Source organism: Muscardinus avellanarius (assembly GCF_963383645.1).
Source record: "Muscardinus avellanarius genome assembly, chromosome: 13".
Classification (NCBI taxonomy): Eukaryota; Metazoa; Chordata; class Mammalia; order Rodentia; family Gliridae; genus Muscardinus; species Muscardinus avellanarius.
The window spans coordinates 32,007,628-32,014,658 of NC_137799.1; the positions used below are offsets into that span (position 1 = coordinate 32,007,628).

Below are 7,031 nucleotides of genomic sequence, written 5' to 3' on the forward strand. Positions count from 1 at the left end.
TTTTTTTATTGGTGCACTGTATTCATACATCATAGTGGGATACAAACTTTTAAGACAATTATAAGGCGTAAGAAATGTTTATAAAACTGAAAAATACAACATATAGAACAAAATAAAAAAGAAAAATCCTAATAAATTTTAATGCTTTAAAATTAAGTTGTTTGTTAAAATGATAATGAGGTCTGGCGGCAGCCATCAGGTAAGCCAAGATGGGCGCGTACAAGTACATCCAGGAGCTATGGAGGAAGAAGCAGTCTGACATCATGCGCTTTCTGCTGTGGGTCCCCTGCTGGCAGTATCGCCAGCTCTTGGAGCTGCACCGGGCTCCCAGCTCCACCCGGCCGGATAAAGCGCGCAGGCTGGGATACAAGGCCAAGCAAGGCTATGTCATATACAGGATTCGGGTGCGCCGGGGTGGCCGCAAGCGCCCGGTTCCTAAGGGTGCAACCTATGGCAAGCCTGTCCATCACGGCGTTAACCAGCTAAAGTTTGCACGAAGCCTTCAGTCTGTGGCCGAGGAGAGAGCTGGACGCCACTGTGGGGCTCTGAGAGTCCTGAATTCTTACTCGGTTGGTGAAGATTCCACATACAGATTATTTGAGGTTATCCTCATTGATCCATTCCATAAAGCTATCAGAAGAAATCCCGACACCCAATGGATCACTAAGCCAGTCCACAAGCACAGGGAGATGCGCGGGCTGACGTCTGTAGCCCCAAGAGTCGTGGCCTTGGAAAGGGCCACAAGTTCCACCACCATCGGTGGTTCCCACCGCGCAGCCTGGAGAAGGCATAATACTCTCCAGCTCCACCGTTACCGCTAATATAAGTAATGTTTGTAAGATTCATACCTAATAAACAATTTAGGACAGTCAAAAAAAGATAATGAAAATAAAAAAGAAATTATATAAGTTAGAAGATATTTTCAATATATCTGATAAAAGTTTAATGTCCAAATATAAATATGATATTCAATAAGAAAGAGAAAAAGAAAGACAAAAATGATCCTTGTACAAAGCCAATGTCATGCATTTCACTGATAGGAAGTATGCCATCAACAAATACATAAAAAAATTTCCAAGTCCATTTGAAACCAGGAAATTATCTTGTCAGGACTCATTTTCCATATTGACTTCCAAGTGCCAAAAAATTGCCTATTTACAAGATTTACTAGTGACATTGAACCATAGGCTTTATTATATTCTATGTTTAGGCATGCAGTTTCTCATATGAAAATATAGAGCACACCTAATCTATAACACAGCAATATATTTCTAGAATTTTCATTCTGCATGTAAACTAAGAGATTATATAAGATCATTAATACTATTCTACTTATTACAATAAACATTAGAAAGATCCTATTATCCATTCACCAAGGTATAAATGGCAAATTTATAGTGTTTTTACGTAGTGAAATGTTATTCTGAACTGCAAAGAATTAAACCATGTTTATATGCATCAGTATGATTGAATAGTCAATACACCAGAATGAGAAACAAAGAAGTGACAAAATAATTTTCTATTGTATTAATTTTTTTCAGATACAATCCATGAACAGGTAAAACTCAGCAATATTAAATAAGTTGAAGATGACACATCCAGGGAACACTATTCGGCAACAAAAAAGAATGAACTGTTAATACATGAAGCAAGATGTACTCATGTCAAAAATATCATGCACATATCAGAAAACAAGATTCAAAAGAACAGATACTATATTGTGTACAAGCTACATTTTGAAAAAGGACAGAAATTAGATCAATGGGGTTGTATGTTTTCTCTCATATGTGAAAGTTACAGAGAAAATAGAAAACAGAAGAGCCTTTAAATGATGCAGAGAGACTTATACAGTGGGGGAAGGGAACTGGGGGAGAGTCTTAGGGATGATAAGAAGGAAGATTGAAGAAGGAAATAGCTCAAATAATACTAGGGCAATACATGAAGGCATTACTAACCAATTTCACTAACATGTATAGAAAGGAAAGAGAGATAAAGGGTAGGAGATAGAGGGAAATATACCCAAAACTTTGTGCATGTATTTTTATAACTTTGAACCTCACTATGATGTATATTCACAATACACTAAAAAAAAATTTATAAAATAATTACCAAACCCTGCAGGACACATGAATGAATTGCCTTCAAAATAGCAAAAGGAAACTTTTATGCTGATGTAAATGTTATATATCTTGTTTTTTCAATTCAGTGTTCAATGCATAAAAAATATAAATTAATAAATATATCAATCTGTAGATCAAAGGAAATCTGACAAACATTAAGAAGCCAAAATATTTTATATTTAGCAATTAAAATGTACTAATTTTATTTATACATTTAAGATATTTTTTAGGATAGATATTTATAAAAAAAACTTGGCTACCTACTTGGTCTTGGATATCCAGCAGGAAAATATAACCAACACTGAGTATGCTATTATGGGGCATAAAGAGCCATATTTATGGAACCATTTAAAGAGACCACCAACATAATTTACCTATCTTCTGACTTTGGTTTCCCCTTATATTATACATTATAATTTATAATAGTACTTCTGTGCTTACTCACAGAAGAAATATAAAATGATACCGATACCCAAAACTTCTGAGACTTTCTAAAATGCTATAAAACTAAATCTGTCTCCTTTGAAATTATGCAAATCCAGGACCACCATCAAAGGAAAAATGGAAATTTTTCAAATCCAGGACCATCATCAAAGAAAAAATTTCCACTCTTTTAAGGTACTGGAGAGTTTATGAATCCTATTCAAAATTAAAAACTAAAATCTGTTTATGTTCCCCTATATACTTCAAACCAAAAATCTTGCTTATTTCTACTCTTTTTTCCTTTGGATTATAGAAATTTCTTTGCTAGACTGGGACCCTTAAAAATATTTAAAGAGTTAATGTGGTCTCCCATAAAGTGGGAAAAGGATACAATAACCTTAAACCTAAAGAAAAGATGCTTGGTTTATAGATAGCTCTGCCAAATGTATAAAAAGAAAAGATAGATAGCAATGGCACATAATCTTTTAAGTAAGCCAATTGTTATTACTAATGAATAGGGTCAGAGCAGCCAGTAGACCAAATAGCATGCTGTATTCCATGAGGAATTTTCCCACAGTGTCTTATATAATCAAGTGGGTTGGCTACTTGGCTTTCAGTTTAAAATGCTAATCAAAGGATGGCCCAGGTAGAGATTTATCTGGGTTATTGGCACTAATATGCCAATTTTATTATGTAGATGTCCTCTGCAATTGCAATACCATAAAAAACAGATAAATGACTTTGTTGACCTAATAACCAGGCATATGAATTTTGACTCAGCAGTTCTGATGGCAGTCTTGGCACAATGGGCACAATAAAACTTTTAGGCACTTAGGAAAGGGCCATCTACTGATTCTTATGTTCCTGAGGCTGTATCCTTCAGGGATACTAGCTTCTGACCAGGCTGTAAAGAACCCAACTCAATAACTGAGGCCAGTTTCTCTCTCTGTCCCCTTTAGGTTAGTTAGGATGAGGTTTCTAATCACTAGCTTGGCAGGTCCTTACTCCATTGTCAGCATTGAAGAGGCTATAGAAGATGGACTTTTAACTTTCATCCACAATTAAGATTAAGGGATACAAGTCTCAGAAGGGGAAAATGAAGTAGAGATAGGAAAAACAAAATTAATAGGTAGAAAGAAAAAAAAATGAGAAAGAAGAATAAAGGAAGGAAGGAAGGAAGGAAGGAAGGATAAATTATAGTTGTAAAAATCTAGAAACTTTTTAATCTTATATTTATAGGACCAATTTTTTTCAGAATAGCCTACACTTTTAATCATAATGGCACCACCTGAAATTGCAGAGACATTTGGCAAACAAAGGATCCACAAGGAAGTTCTTACACTTGGTCACGCTCAGGCACCAACCAGCCACTACCCACTGAGGATTGTGAGAGACTCCAGATCCTCCACCCCTGCTGTGAGCTCCTACCCAGCCCCTCACAGGGGTCTCCTACAAAAGAAGGACTGTGAGATCACAAAGTGCTCTCTTTATATTGAGATGGCATGTGTGAAAGAGAGCATATATCACCCACTTTCCTAAATAAACCTGTCTTTGTCTCTGAAAACAATTAAACAAAAATAAGCAAAATATTAAGAGAATTCAGATTTTAATAAAACTCTAAAGACAAGAGACTAATAAACTCATAATTTGGCCTAATAGCCACCTACATGAGGACCAAAGGGAATATTAGATCAGAGGAAAATGTGGTTGTAAAGTTATTTGTCAACATTTATTTATTTTTCTTAATAAACATTTTTCTTAACTGAGACATAGTACTTGTACATTTTATGGGGCATATTTTCACATCAAAATTGCTGTAAAAATGAAGGACACGTTGACAAGGATGAGAAGTAAGGGAATGATTATTTATATTGTGTTAAGCAACACAGTATAAAATATACTATATTAACAAATTTTCAGTACATTGTTCTGAAGCAGTTCATTAAAACATTATCATCTTGCATGACTGAAACTATACATCTTTCATAAAAAGTTCAACATCCCTCTTTCTCCATCCCATAAAAACCGCCATTTTACTGTCTACTTCTATGAGTTTTATTGCTTTTAATAGATCGTATAAGTGGAATCATGCAATATTTGTCCTTTGTGCCTCGATTCTTTCACTGCACATAACATTGTAAAAGTGTATCCATGTTGTAGTATAGGAAAAGGTTTTTTTTCTTAGTACACACACACACACACACACACACACACACACACACACACACTTTTTCTAATTCATCCAGTAATACATATTTTTGTATTTTTAAATTATTGTTAATAATGTCACAAAGAATAGGGGAATACAAATTTATCTTTGCAGTTCTGTTTTGTTCATAATTGCTGTATCGTTTTATATTCCCAACAGTACAAAAATGTTTAAATTTCTCAATATTCCCTTCAACAATTATGATTATTTATTCCTTCTACTCTCCCGTAAAATTTGTAACATTGAAATTGAGATCAGGGCTGCAAAGGAGGACAACACCAGCCAAGGTATTAAAGGCCTCTTTAATCAACCAGCACCTACGGGCGAGGTCTGCTGACTATGGGGTAAAGGACCGATGACCAAGCATCAGAGTCACAAGGTCAGCATTGTCACCATAGGCAGAGTCACACTGCAGAGAAGTGAGGGCATTTATGTAGCTGGGACGTGGGGTGGGGCTAGCAGCATGGGAATGCCAGTCCTCCACAACACCTGTAGTCTACTATACCTGGAGTTTTGCAACATCTTTGCTCCTCCTCAGGAGGCTTCCAGAGTTCTGCCTCCTGTCCCATGAGGGAGGAAGTGATCTAACGTATCAAAATGTTTCTTCCATCCTTCCTTTCTTCCTTTTTTTGCTTATATGCCTATCATATTTTTGTTAATTTTTTTAAAAATGGGTATCCAATCAGGCATGTGGTTATATTACATAATTATTTGATTTATTTTTCTCTGGCGATCGATGATGCATCTCTCCATTGACATTTTGATGTTTTCTTTGGAGAAAAGTCTACTTAAATCCTTTGACCATTTCCAGTTGTGTTATCCACTTGCTATTATTATTTTTTTGCTATTGAGTTGCAAGAGTTACCTGTGTATTTTGGACATTAAACACTTGCCAGATACATAATTTGCAAATATTTTCCCCCATTATTTAGGTTGGGTTTTCATTCTGTTCATTTTCTTTTCTGTGAAGAAGCTTTTTAGTCATTTACAAAACTTCTAATGGTACAATAAAATTGAAAAACTCACAAAACTGATTTTCACTGATTAATGTTTATCTGAAGTAGCAAAATATTGCAAATGTCTAGAAATAAAAGATGGAGTAAAGGAAAATAAAAATATATAAAATATCAATATTTGAGATGTTTAATAGTCAAATTCTTAACCTTAGATGAGTTTTTCACTAATATCCCCATGTAAAATCATTTATTTGATATAAAACAAATTATCTCATTTTAAGTATTATTATTATATATTTTTGGTGCTAGTGATAGAAACCAGGACTTCACATGTATTTGTCAAATGCTCTACCACTGAGCTATATCCCAAGTTCATGAATATTCTTTTCATTGATAAAATTCAATTATACTTAATAATATTCTTTTACATAAAATGGTATAGCTTGTGCAGAATGGTCCCTTCATTTTTAATGTGTTTATTCTTCTATCTGAATGTGAATATAAGGAGACTTTGGAAATAAGATAGCTTTATTCATTGACATATTTTACTCTTCAAATACTTGTGCATATACTCATATATATGCATTTACAAGCACACATGTATGGATATGTTATATATTTATTTAAATTAGTCATGAATATAATACTTTGTTGGAGGTCATTTAATAGATTTTTGTTAGAAAAGTCTATATTTTTATTTTCAATTGATATGATTTAGATAATTGGGTAGAATATCCTGAAAAAATATTTCTTAGTTGGAAAGAAAATACAATTCTAATACATCAAATTATAAAGAAAGAATACTCAACACATAAATACTGTTTTATAATTCAGCAAAATATTCTTTTATATAGAACATATCCTCTCACTTATGTCTTTACTACTATTTCTGAAATAAAAAATAACTTTGTAAGCTATCACACAGGATATCAGAGACTTTGTGTGTTGAGATTTTCTCATGTTATTCTTCTATTTATCGTCTACGTGCTGAACTTCAAGCATTTTTCAAGACTCTATTCACTTATCAGCTATTCTCTAAAGCTTTTCCTAAGTCCATTAGATGAATTAATCATGTTCTCTTTTTTTACTCTCAAAAGGTTTTGTACTTACCTTCTTTGACTGTAATGAGATGTGTTCAGTGTCTTGCAAATAGTGAATCCTCAATAACGATAATTACCTCTTGCAATTTCACTGTGGCACTTGTTTCTCATTACTACACTGTTAAGTGGTCTTTCTCCCCTGTTCCTCTGTGACCACTGAATGCTGGTCTCTTTTCTTCTAGTGCTTCACCTAACTCTCAGTATTGGCTATTCAGTACAAGTT

General features: G+C 34.1%; 1 pseudogene across 1 annotated transcript; it reads left to right on the top strand.

Annotated features, from left to right (window-relative positions):
- Positions 1 to 209: 209 nt before the first annotated feature.
- On the top strand, positions 210 to 821 carry LOC308272521 (large ribosomal subunit protein eL15-like; annotated as a pseudogene). The gene has a single exon. The product of its transcript is annotated as a large ribosomal subunit protein eL15-like (transcript).
- The last annotated feature ends 6,210 nt before the right edge of the window (positions 822 to 7,031 follow it).